The 14,224-nt window shown below is 36.0% G+C and overlaps 1 long non-coding RNA gene across 1 annotated transcript; it reads left to right on the top strand.

Annotated features, from left to right (window-relative positions):
• Nucleotides 1–12,740: 12,740 nt before the first annotated feature.
• Nucleotides 12,741–13,721, top strand: LOC125471687. The gene is made up of 2 exons (XR_007253775.1): nucleotides 12,741–13,250; nucleotides 13,338–13,721. It is a non-coding gene; the product is annotated as an uncharacterized LOC125471687 (long non-coding RNA).
• Nucleotides 13,722–14,224: the final 503 nt, after the last annotated feature.

Raw genomic sequence — 14,224 nt, 5'->3', positions numbered from 1 at the left:
CTACCGCTGCTGTTGAGTAGTTGACTTCTTTGAATGAGGGCCACGCCACACATATGTCAACCTCTCCTCTCCTCTCCTCTCCTCTCCTCCCTCAGAAATTCTCACATTTTTGCTGCATTGAGGTGCATGTAATAAATCAAAAATCTTGTTTTTAGTGAATCATAATAATTGTTTAAATTTTGCTGTAAAAATTATGTGATAAGTGATTGTGACAAGGTCTTGTAATTATGAGCTCTTTTCCAATTGTAACGACAGATAATAATCTTATAAATTTATGTTTATTCCTCTCTCTCTTTCATGTTTTAGGCCAATTAAGTTGCATCACTAGTTGATGTAGTTTACTTGGAATTTCACCTTCGTGATCCTTCTGTACTTTGTTGTATTTCATCTTTAGCTTTAGTTTTAATATGTCAATTAAGTTCGATTTTCATCTATTTTTATTCACATCTTCTCATTTGAAAAATTCAAGTTGGAAGGAGTTTTTTTTTTCCTTGTTTAATAGATTTGGCCAACTTTGGTAATAAAATTACAAGGACCAAAGTGTTACAAAAAAAACTTACAAAATGAGGGGAAGTGAAAAATCCAAAGAAATTACAAGAACTACTAGTGCAATTCAGTTTTTAAAAAAATTTAAGAGAACTGTTTTGTTCATGCTTTCATGTACATATATGTACAATCCCCAGCGCCAAGTTCATCCAGCTTCACAATACTCAGAGTTTTTTTATTTTTATTTTTTAAATAAATAAATAAATAAATATTTATAGTTTGGTTTTTTTCTTTTGCTGAATTTGCTTTTATTAAAAAAAAAAAAAAAAAAACTTGGGACAGCTACTTATCAGATATATATATTACCCAAATGAATGACAAATTAGCTAATGGGAACATTAGTAAACACATCGATATTTATAAATAATATTAAAAAATAGAACTGTTATTGACATTCTAAGCAAATTAGCATACACTCTTTTTTAATAAAAAAAATTAAAAAAGAAAGAAGTATGATGACTTTTTACAATGTTAATAACAATTTTTTAAAAAGAATTTCTTAAGAAAGAGGGGAAGATAAACAATCCCTATTTAGAGTCTCAATATTTCAAGTGGTCGTTTCTAAATTCTAATGGTTTGAAGATTTCCCTCAAAGTTGTCCTAAGTTTGAAACTTTCCTTGGGTTTCCTTTGCTAGAGAAACTTCCTTGGTTGACTAACAAATTTGTGTCTTCAAGTATTTTATTTTTAGGTAATGCTATGGAGACTACATTTGTAGACTAAATTTTGTAAACTAAATGATATGAAAGTTTTGTTGATTGGATTATTAGTTAAGTATTGATTAACACGTTTATTTTTTATTGGTGACACATCATTTAGTTTGCAAATTTAGTCTTCCTAGCATTACTCGAATGTTAAACAAAAATAAAAGATCCATGTCTGGAATGCACAAGTTAAGTTAGTCACGTAACACAATGTGAGTGAATTCAATTGGTATACATTGATTGTATGACATTGACACTATAATTGAACTCACCTCATAGTCTTATTTCTTCACCTACTTTAAAATTTTTCGTACCAAATTAAAATGTTCTCTTAAAAATTAAAAAGTTCTCCTAAAAATCAATCATCTTATATATTCATTCTAGTCAAAGAAAAAAAGGAATAGGAAAAAAAAAATTAAAAAACTTAAATGAGAAGCGAATCAAACCTCTCCATTTTGTCTCTTCATCCCTCACCTATTTCTAACTCTTTTGTCCCTTCCATCTTCTATCTCTTCCGTCCACCTCACCTACCCCAAATTCTCTCTTCTTTTCTCCTACTTTTCAAACCTTGCTTCTGAATTGAAGTTCAATAATAAATATGGATATGAATCTTAAATTCAGCTTTGATATGGGGGGAGCAAAGAGATAGAGAAGGATAAAGAAAGGAGAAGAAAAAGAAAGGAAGGTAACTTTTCTTGTGGAAAAGAGAAAAGGAGCTGCCATTGTCACATATGGTGCCTGGTTGTGGATGCTTTTGGCTGGGTTCGGGGAGGGGGGGGGGGGAGGACGCTTGTGGCTATTCCCTTTTCTTAAAATCTCCAAGATTTATTATTCTTTATATTTATTTTATCTAGAATTTAACAATATTAAGGATATTTTAAGAATATAATTGGGTAAGAAGAGAGTGTTTATTTTTCTTAAACTTTTTATGGTGGGTGAAAACATATCGTGGGAGGAGAAATAAAACCATAGAGTGACATATTAGCTTTCCTTATTTATTCCTTGGTAATGACCCAAACCAAACTGATTTTAATTGGAAGAGAAAATTTGGGTATGTGAGTGGCTTTATTTGGTGAAGATTATGCACCCTTATTGAGATTGCTGATAGCAATTTGAAGTGGAAATCATGTACCCTTCCAAATCAGAGCTCAATCAGCTGCACAACTCGCTTGGCTTGCAAGCCTGCATAAAAACTGGTCCTAGAAATTGAGCTTGTGTTTTGAATTTGATTGGCAATAAAGTGAGTAATCTAACTGTTTATAAAAAAATAAAAGTTTTTTGTTTTTTAATGTGAAATAACACTACCTCCTTACTTGCCCTCTCACATATGGTGACATTGAAGTCGTGCACGTAAATAACACTCATCAGGTGCTGTGAGCACATGTGTTTGTTGAGCTTTCATATGATGGAAATCCTATTTGGATACAACGAAGAAATTGTGGTTCTCCATAAAAAAAAAAAAAAAAAAGAAATAATATGAGTACAAATTTGTTTTAGAGTGCCAAAAAAGGCTTATTTGTTGAAAAGTCTCGTGAGCAATGAATGCCCACAGTTTCATTTGTGAAAGTCTTCTGCATGGGCAAAGTTTTCAATGCCCATGCAAAGTGAAAGAGATTGTATAGTCAGACGAAGTTTCATAAATTTCAAGATGCATTAACTGCATCAGTTTGGAGTTGCTCTATAAATAGAGCACTCCGCATGTTTTTAAGTTACAAGGAAAGAAAAGAAGAAGTGAACGAGAGAAAAATATCAGTAACATCATCTATTTTCTCTGCCTTTTATTTGTTATCTGCCTGTGCTATAATTTTAGTGTGGCATTTTATATCTACCTTGCACCTACTATTAAAAAGGTTATTCCTCAAACTTTAACCCTTTTATAACACGTTATCAGCACGAGTCTCTAAATATATTTATTCTCTCATCTCTTTTCGCCGAACGAACGAAAGAAAGAAAAAATGTTTTCTTTAAGGTTTTTACTGTTCATCTTCTTCCTCTGCCTCAACTGCGCCGTGTACCCTCGCGACAAATTGTTTGCTCCATGCCTGCTCTTAGTTCTCCAACTAACGGTTACATACATCTTTGATGACTTGTTTGGTGTAGAGATTGATTACTAACCCAGTATTTATTTATGTTAATTCTACTGCAATCCAAGATGGTGCGGTACAATCGCCCATCTTGAACTGCAAATTTATTCTTACTGCGATCCAAGACGGTGCGGTATCATCGCCTATCTTGGACTGTAGATTTAATTTTACTGCAATTTTTAGGTGGAGCGGTATAATCGCACACCCTAACCTGCATATTCGAATTTACCTGCTATTTAATTTCATTGCAATTTTATGTGGTGCGGTATAATCGCCCACGCTGCTCTGCATATTTAATTTTCCTGTTACTTGAGTGGTGCGGAATAATCGCCAATTCTATATTACATTATTTCAATGATAATGGTGCGGTACGATCGTCCTTCTCATTCAGCCTGAAAATCTCGAGCCAGAAGTTTCGAGTGCTTATCATTTTGGCCTGAAGATCAAAATGAAAAAAAATTTGTAAGAACCAGAAGTTCTAACATCATATTCCTCCAGGAATACATATTATTGCAAGTTCTTACACATCTCATTTTCTTTCAGAAAAGAAAATGGCGAACTTGGCGAAGCTTGAATTTGCTGCCCTGGATATTACCGAGAAGAATTACCTGACCTGGGTACTGGATACCAAGATCCATCTGGAAGCAGAGAATCTTGGAGATACCATCAGGAAAGAGAGCAACTCATCCTTTCAAGATCGGGCAAAGGCCATGATTTTCATTCGCCGCCATCTTGATGAGGCGCTAAAGAGCGAGTACTTAACGGTTGAAGATCCGTTAGCTCTCTGGAATGCCTTGAGAAACAGATACAATCACCAGACAACGGTGATTCTTCCAAGGGCCCGCTATGAGTGGACTCATCTGAGGATTCAAGACTTCAAGTCAGTGGCAGAATACAATTCTGCATTGTTCAGAATTACCTCTCAGATGAAGCTCTGTAGGGATATTATTACTGAGGAGCATATGCTGGAAAAGACTCTCAGCACATTTCATGCCTCCAACGTGCTCCTGTAGCAGCAGTATAGAGCGCGAGGCTACACTGAGTACAACCAGCTGATATCTGTGCTCTTAGTAGCTGAACAGAATGATGAGCTCCTGATGAAAAACCATCATTCCCGACCTACTGGATCTGCACCATTCCCAGAAGTGAATGCTGCTTCCCTAGAAGTGAACGCCACATCTTCTGGTGGTGATAATCATAAACGAGGACGTGGCCATAAGCGAGGTCGATGGAATAGGAAAGGCAAGAACCATGGAGTTCAGTTTCACAACCAGGTTCCGAGGCATAATTCAGGCCCGAGCTTCAAAAATGCGAATCGCCACAAAGGCAAAGCTCATATGAACAATGCTCCTAGAAACTCTGAAGGAGCCTGCCATAGGTGTGGTGGCAATGGGCATTGGGCGCGTACTTGTCGTACCCCAAAACATCTAGTGGATTTATATCAAGCCTTCCTCAAGGAGAAGGGTGTCGAGACCAACTTTCTCGACCAGGCTAGACCAATGGATATACCTGATCCAGTGTTTGACTTATCTGGGCAGTTGAACACAACTCATCTAGATGTTCCAGACTTTATTGTGGAAAGGGGAAATGAAGTATACCGGTCCGATTGAATCATTAATGTATTTTTATTATGCTGAACTTGTAGTATTTTCAGATTCAATAAAAGTGGCATGTAAATTTCTTGTTATAACTTGCTTTTAACTCTGATTCTCTTACTCAGAGAGCATGGATAAAAATTGTGGTTATTCTCAGAACATGAGAAATGGCGAAGATATTTGTCTTGCAGACAGTGCAACCACACATACAATACTTCGTGATCGAAAGTATTTCTCAAGCTTAAGACATACAAGAGTAGGGGTAACAACAATATGAGGACCTTCAGATGTAATTCAAGGTTCAGGGTAAGCCCATATTATGTTACCAAATGGAACAATATTGTCCATACAGAATGCATTGTATGCTACTCGATCTACTTGAAATTTGTTGAGTTTCAAAGACATACGTTTAAATGGATACCACATTGAAACAAAAAGTGCAGAAAATGTGGAGTATCTATGCATTACCTCCAATGATACACAGAAGCGTATATTGGAGAAGTTGCGTGGTATGTCGAGTGGATTGTATTATACATATATAAGGACAATTGAATCACATACTGTCATGAACCAGAAGTTCATTGATTCAAAAGTTTACATGCTTTGGCATGACCGTCTGGGTCTTCAAGGATCTACCATGATGCGTAGGATCATTACCAACTCTAATGGACATCCATTAGTGAGCAGACACATTGCTGCCTCAAATGATAACCATTGCAAAGCTTGTTCTCAAGGGAAGTTGGTAATTAGACCATCACAACTAAAGGTTGATGCTGAATCCCCATCATTTCTGCAAAGAATTCAAGGGGATATTTGTGGGCCTATTCAACCATTATGTGGACCATTTCGATATTTTATGGTTTTGGTTGATGCATCTCCCCGATGGTTACATGTTTGTCTCTTGTCTACTTGGAATGTAGCCTTTGCGAGACTTCTTGCTCAAATAATTAAGTTACGAGCACAGTTCCCAGATTATCCCATTAAGTCAATCCAACTTGATAATGCTGGTGAATTTACGTCTCAAACCTTTGATGATTATTGCATGACATTGGGCATTGATGTTGAACACCCTGTTCCTCATGTCCATACTCAAAATGGTTTAGCAGAAGCATTGATCAAGCGACTTCAGTTAATAGCTCGCACTCTGCTTATGAAAACCAAATTGCCAGTCTCTGCATGGGGACATGCCATCTTACATGCTGCATCATTGGTTCGATTGAGACCTATAGTCAACCATCAATACTTTTCAGTACAACTCGTGTTTGGACATCAACCAAACATTTCCCATTTACGAGTTTTTGGTTGTGCTGTTTATGTGCCTATTGCACCGCCGTAACGCACTAAAATGGGACCTCAGCGTAGACTGGGAATTTACGTGGGTTTTGATTCACCATCTATCATTAGATATTTGGAACCCTTGACAGGTGATATGTTTACAGCTCGTTTTGCTGATTGTCATTTTGATGAGACAATTTTCCCGTCATTAGGGAGAGAAAAGACCGTTCCAGAAGAACGGAAAGAGCTGACATGGGTTGTTCCCACCTTGTCTCATTTTGATCCTCGCAGCATTCAATGTGAAAATGAAGTGAGAAGGATCGTTCATCTTCAAAGCATTGCCAATCAAATGCCAGATGCATTTAATGATGCTATGAAAGTGACAAAATCACATATACCAGCTGCAAATGCACCTGCAAGAATTGATGTCCCTGTTGGACAAAATAAAGTGACAGCAAATGATTCATCTGGTGCACGCCTGAAGCGTGGTAGACCCCAAGGTTCAAAAGATTCAGCTTCTCGAAAGAGAAAGTCGGGGGCACAACTGAATCCAAATGAAATCATTCAGGAAGAGAAAATGAATGATACATCCACAATTCATAATTCTGGACTTCCAGAAAAAGAAAATGTCATTGATGAGACATCTGTCCCTGAAGAGACAAAAGTACATGAAAGCAAAGAAATCTCCATAAATTATGCATGTACAAATGAATTGTGGGATCGGAATGAAATAATCATTGATGATATGTTTGCATTTGCAGTAGCCACTGAAATCATCTTAAGTTATGATATTGAGCCCCGTTCTGTTGATGAATGCAAACAGAGACAAGATTGGCCTAAGTGGAAAGATGCAATCCAGGCAGAATTAAATTCCTTGGAAAAGCGGAATGTTTTTGGACCAGTAGTCCAAACCCCGCCTAGTGTAAACCCCGTGGGTTACAAATGGGTATTCACAAAGAAACACAATGAGAAAAACGAGATCGCAAGATACAAAGCACGACTCGTTGCACAAGGTTTTTCTCAAAGACCTGGAATTGATTATGAGGAGACATACTCTCCTGTAATGGACGCAATTACGTTCCGTTACTTAATAAGTTTAGTGGTTTCAGAAAGACTTGACATGCGACTTATGGATGTCATCACTGCGTATCTATATGGAGAATTAGATACTGACATCTATATGAAAGTCCCAGAAGGACTTAAGTTGCCTGAAACAAGTAATAAACCACGAGGTATGCTCTCGATCAAATTAAGGCGATCATTGTATGGTCTGAAACAATCTGGACGAATGTGGTATAATCGTCTCAGTGAGTATTTGATCAAAGAAGGGTATATCAACAATGTTATTTGCCCTTGTGTGTTCATTAAGAAATCCAATTTTGGATTCGCTATAGTGGCAGTATATGTTGATGATATGAATCTAGTTGGAACTCCTGAAGAGCTCAATAAAACTGCTGAATATCTGAAAAGCGAATTTGAAATGAAAGACCTTGGAAAAACAAAATATTGTCTCGGCCTACAGATCGAGCATTGTCCTAGTGGAATTTTGGTCCATCAATCAGCTTACATTGAAAAAATTCTGAAGCAATTTGGTATGGACAAGGCTTATCCACTAAGCACGCCAATGGTCGTTCGTTCTTTGGACATTAAGAAAGATCCATTTCGTCCAAAAGAAGATGATGAGCTGGTCCTTGGTCCAAAAGTACCATATCTGAGTGCAGTAGGTGCTTTGTTGTATTTAGCATAATGTACTAGACCAAATATAGCTTTTTCAGTTAACTTGCTAGCAAGGTATAGTTCTGCTCCAACAATTCGCCATTGGAAGGGTATCAAAGATGTATTGCGATACCTTCGTGGGACAACAGACATGGGTCTCTTCTACTCAAAGAACTCCACAGATGACCAGGTCCTTGTTGGATATGCAGATGCTGGCTTCCTCTCTGATTCGCATAAAGCCCGCTCACAAACTGGATATGTGTTTAAGAATGGAGATACAACAATCTCATGACGCTCAACCAAGCAAACATTAGTTGCTACATCTTCAAATCATTCAGAAATACTTGCTTTACATGAAGCAAGTCGTGAATGTTCTTGGTTAAGATCAATGATCCATCATATCCAGAATTCATGTGGTCTAACTTCGAAGACAGACAATCCAACTGTCATCCATGAAGATAATGCAGCTTGTGTTGCCCAAATGAAGGAATGATTCATCAAGGGCGATAAGACTAAACACATATCTCCAAAGTTTTTCAGTGCTCATGAGCTTCAGAAGGCTAAAGTTATTGAAGTCAGACAAATCCGTTCAAATGAAAATCTGGCAGACTTGTTCACCAAATCTATATCAAAGTGCACATTTCAGAAGTTAGTGCAAGGCATCGGATTACGTCGATTTACCAAACAGCTAAATTTGGAGAATGCGGAATCAGGGGGAGATACATATCAGGGGGAGCATCCCTGATACATGCTTGTTGTACTCTTTTTCCTTCGATTAGGATTTTTCCCACTGGGTTTTTCCTATCAAGGTTTTAACAAGGCAACATAAGCATACTTGACACTATATCAACGATCCAGGAAAAATTGTACTCTTTTCTTTCGCTATGGTTTTTTCCCACTGGGTTTTTCCAAGCAAGGTTTTAACGAGGCAACTCATGTTGATATTTGTGGGCATCCAAGAGGGAGTGTTGAAAAGTCTCATGAGCAATGAATGCCCACAGTTTCATTTGTGAAAGTCTACTGCATGGGCAAAGTTTTCAATGCCCATGCAAAGTGAAAGAGATTGTATAGTCAGACGAAGTTTCATAAATTTCAAGATGCATTAACTGCATCAGTTTAGAGTTGCTTTATAAATAGAGCACTCCGCATGTTTTTAAGTTACAAGGAAAGAAATGAAGAAGTGAACGAGAGAAAAATATCAGTAACATCATCTATTTTCTCTGCCTTTTATTTGTTATCTGCCTGTGCTATAATTTTAATGTGGCATTTTACATCTACCTTGCACCTACCATTAAAAAGGTTATTCCTCAAACTTTAACCCTTTTATAACATTATTTAGTTTTTACGATTTTTTTTTTTTTTTTTTTTTTTTTTTCGTCTTGGAAATTTCCCTATCAACTTTCAATTCATGTCCATACTAATTTTCGTACTAAATTTCCCTATCAACTTCCAACACGAAATAGGTTTTTTTCGTCTTGGAAATTTCTTCATACTAATTTTCCCTATCAACTTTCAATTCATGCCCATACCAGTTGTTAGTGTTGTCAAATTTTTATTAATTTCAACACGAGCAATGCACATGACTAACTTTTAGGGGCACAATGATTGAACATATAGGAGAGCAAAATCCAATTAAAAATTTACAGATAAAGTGACACACAACTTATTCAGGCGTATTATTAAAACTTTTCTCTGCCCTCAATTACTTCATTACTTCACACTTACACGTCATCTTTTATCTCCAGCTCCCCAATTTCACTATTGGCTTTTTATTCCAGTCAAAAAGTTTGATATTACACATAGATAGAGCTATGTTTATTTGGTAATGATACTTTTTTCTTCTTTAAAATCTTGGTTTTAACATAAAGACCAAAGAGAAAAGACAGGCGGAGAAAAAGGAATAATATATGTATATGTGTGTGTATATATTTTGTTGTAAAAGCTGTGAGAATTTAACGCTCACATGATTAATCAAAAATGAAAAGTAAGACGGACTAAAAATAGTCAATTTTTTTGTTGTTGTATGACATGATTTTCAACATGCATTTATTTTCCTTATAGACTTATACACGTAAATGATTCTATATAAAGAACATGCAATGTATGATCAAACAAAGCATAAGATCAAGAGTGAAAGCAATAATAGCAATATCCTTTCTCTCTTTTTACCTGCAAATTGTGTGATACCTTGCAGTTGTTCCACTTATATTTCTAGCAAATGTTATATCTCTCTCACTTCTGCTTTGTTGCACAATATATATATATATATATATGTAATAATTGCTTTGTCAAATATTATTGGCTTTTTATCCAAAATAGTCTATGAGATTTGCAGAACTTCTTATTTTGGTTCCTGAGATTTGAAATCGATAGAATTGATCCCTGAGTTTGTCCACCTTCAATCATTTTGGTTATTTCGTGAAAAATCTCCATTAAATAGGGATAAAATGGAAAACATACCTTCAATTTTTGTCAAATCATTTTGGCCTATTATTTATTAAATTGAGGGTAGTTTTATCATTTAATCTTTATTTAACATAATTAGTCACAGAATGACCAAAATGATTGATGATGGATAATCTCAGGGACCACTTGTATTGATTTCAAATTTCAAGGACCAAATTGAGGAGTTATGAAAATCTCAAGGACCAAATTTTAGCTAAAAGGCCAATATTATTTGAGAATTTTTATTCCCACCCCAGTGTCTTATCTCCTCACTCATCTTTATAATAAAAATTTTAATACAATTTTACCCATTTATAAAATGATGGATAAGAACCTTAATATATAATAATAATTTCACAGCCACATCTATACCACTAGCAGCACGTAAAGAGATTTTTGCTTCCCGCTCAATTGAAAGATTTTGGTGTTTATTCATGATGTGAAATTTTGGTTGTTCGGATGGTTCCAAGTTTATAATTTTCCAGTTTTGTTTGCTTCCAATAATGCTTGAAGACTTGAAGTTCATGCTTGTCGTTTTTCAGTAAACATGGCTTCCTCTATACTTAGTCATACTTTTCCGCAAACCAGATGTTTCCTTAAATCAACAATTCTCTTGTTCTTCTCTTCAATCTCTAGCTCTGTCATATGTTTGGCCTTCTTCAAATCTTCATTAAGCTTTTCAGTTGTAACCAGATTTTCTACAACTTCTGAGAAGTTCTGAGAAGAACAATATAAATGCACTTGTCAAGTCTTGCTCTAATGACGATGCCATTACTTGGAAATTTTTTATGTTCTCATATTTCTCATTTATAACACTGAAAAACCTGTTTCTCTAGTCCAATAGCTTCCTCTCCATCCCCGTGATATCATTTTTGAAATTTTCTATGCAGATATTGTTTTCCTTCGCACTTCTTGTAAGGTTCTTAGTGTTTTGTGTGAAAAATTATACTCTTGTATGCTTATTTATAATGTGAAATTTTGGTACGTAATTATTCAAGAGTAGGGAAGAATTAATATAATGGGCTCGAGAAGTTGGGAAGGTCAATGGTCTTGTTATTGTGACGTTACAATTGTGGAATCGGGCAAAGAAGTTATTCTCTTTCTCCTAAGAGACAAGTTTACAATTTTAGATATATTAGAGGTCAGTTTAGGAATAATAGTAAGTGAGAATATAATATTTTAATATTTTAACTTTTTATGGTGGGTGAAATTATAACGTAGGTGGAGAAATAAGACAATATGGTGGGTCTAGCAGTTTTCTATTATTTTCTTGTTAGTGTAGAGCTTTAAATAATTGTGTTTATTAAAAAATTGTTGAAACCAAATTTTTTATTGGATGAAATGTTAGTGGAATAAGGGTCATACTATTAAACTTATAAAATTTAAAATTAAGTCTAATGTCGAATTTAACTTCTCGTCACAAAGACTTCAAATTCAATAAACAAATAACACTTTAGTTGAAATAACTCTTAATATTAAATATTCACAATGACATATCTACCTAAGATTTGACGCTCCAGAAAAAGAAGGCTATGATTATAAAGGTAATCTAAAACGTAGGATGAAACAATTCAAGTCAACTTGACTTCATACTTTTATAAACCTTCAATCACTCACCAAATCATTCATTCATTCATTCCCTTCCCTCTCAATTAATCTCATACTCCATTTCCAGAAGCTTTCAAGCTTTCAAGAACTTGTGACAGTATATACAGCATATATATTTATATAAACCGATGGGGAAGTTTTACTGCTTGGTAGGCGATCTTAATCTCATGGCAGTTCTGGTGGTGATTGTTGTAGCTCTTTTCGTCATGACGGTTTTCGCTCCACCGCCGCGGCGTGGCACTATTATTGCTGTCTACCGCTGCTATTGAGTAGTTAACTTCTTTCGAATCCTCTTGCCATGCCACACATATATGCATCTCTCCTCTCCTCTCCTCTCTTCTCTCAGTAGTTTTCTCATTTTTGCTGCTTTGAGTTGCTGGTAATAAATTAGTAATCATGTTTGTAATGAATCATAGTGTTATTTGAAGTTTGTTGTAAAAATTATGTGATATGTGTTTGTGACAAGTTCATGGAAAATTTGGTAAAATAAATGTAATATGTGTTTGACGAGCTCATGGAAATTTTGAAAATAACCAAAATTTAGACACTACGGAGAATTATACCCACTCTTTTTTTACTTAATTTTTTTCTTTTAAAAAAAGGACTAGTCGATGTTTTTTGAAATTTATGACGAGCTTTTAAATTTATGATAATTATAACAACAATTAATATAAAAATACTAATATACTCTTAGGGGACGTTTGTTTGGCCTTGTTAGCTGGGACTAGACTGGATTGGACTACTTACTTACATAGTCCCATGTTTGGTTTGTATTGGGACTAAGTTAAATGGGACTAAAGGGGACTCGCGTGGATTAGAGGGCTCGCTAGGAGTTCTTAGCGAGACCCTCCACAAACCACGGGACTTTCTAAGATATCTTCGCTTAGCCCCTTTCGCTTCGCCCCTGCTTCTTCTTCTCCACTCCCGCATCCATTTTCATCTTCTTCCTCATCTCTGCTTCACCCCTCTACGAGTTCTAGGCTACGTTCTTTTGGATCTCAAAGGAATTTGCGTCGATTTGCAGATCGTGGGGAGGAAATGGGCATCGTGGTGGCGATTTTCTTCGAGCATTGTCGTGACCACCATGGATGCCAAGCCCTTGCAAGCTTCAGTTCCCAACGCTTTAGCCCACAATGCATCAAGACCTCCAATACCCATTTCCGATTTGGTCTCCCCCACCATTTCTAACATGCCGATAATTTTTTCCCGATCAAATCCCTGAAGAAAACTGCTCCATCCTCTCCAAGTTTCTTATTCTTTTGCAACCTCTCCCATTAGGTAAAGACGATTGCTTTTTTTTTTTTCCTCAATTTTTTAATTTTTTTTTCACATGGGTTTGCTTGGTGCTATGTTGTTGCTGATTAGTGAGACCCCCCCGACTACCACCAGATTTTTAAGACCCTTCTTTTCTCTCACGTCGTCCCACTCGACTCCTCGCTCTGCTCGACTCCTCATCCTGCTTGACAAGCTCACTGGACCATCCCAGGACCACCGCCGCGTCCTCGTAAATCACGGCTTCTTCTGCCACTTTCTCTTCTTAGTTTTCTTCAGTTTTGTTTTGAAGATTCGTGAAATTATAACTAGGTTTTGATAGATTATTGTTTTTGATCGATTTGTGGGTTTGATTGATTTCTCGGATTTGATTGGTTTCTGGGTTTTTATTTTTGGGTTTTGACTGCTACCCATTTGTTTTCAATTTATCTGCTATTTTTCCTTTTATGAAATGAAATACAAAGTTGTTCTATGTAAATTCTGATAGGTTTTGTTATCAACTCATTAATTTTTGCAGGTATATGATCTTACCTAGTTAATTAGTACCTTTTACATTAAGGCTTATGGTAGTCTTACAAGAATCCAACAAATTGAGTGGAACTGTCGGTGAGGGTGAAGCACCTGCAATTCGTGAAGAAGAAGAGGGCTATGCCCTTTTATTTTTCCATATATTCATTTTGATATTTTTAATAGAAAATAAATTAAAATATAATAATAATAATAATAATTTATTGTTAGTCCAGTTTTTTAGTCCGACACTGCACCAAACGCTTTCACTATGCTAGTCCAGTTTAGTCTAGTCTAAACCAATCCAGCTTAGTCCTTAAAACTAATCCAATCCGAGACAGTCCTGTGTAACAAATGTACCCTTAAAACCTCGTTTGGCATCCGTATTTATTTTTCTTTGCACATAGATGAAATTCATGTAGCAGTGACATTGCCTTTCCAAAAACCCATGTTGCTGCCAACATCCCAAATGG

The sequence above is a fragment of a genome, unplaced genomic scaffold (assembly GCF_019419815.1).
Source record: "Pyrus x bretschneideri cultivar Hongxiangsu unplaced genomic scaffold, Pyrus_bretschneideri_v1 Contig6, whole genome shotgun sequence".
NCBI lineage: Eukaryota > Viridiplantae > Streptophyta > Magnoliopsida > Rosales > Rosaceae > Pyrus > Pyrus x bretschneideri.
Note: the sequence above shows the minus strand (reverse complement) of the source record. Positions and strands in the feature narration are given on the sequence as shown.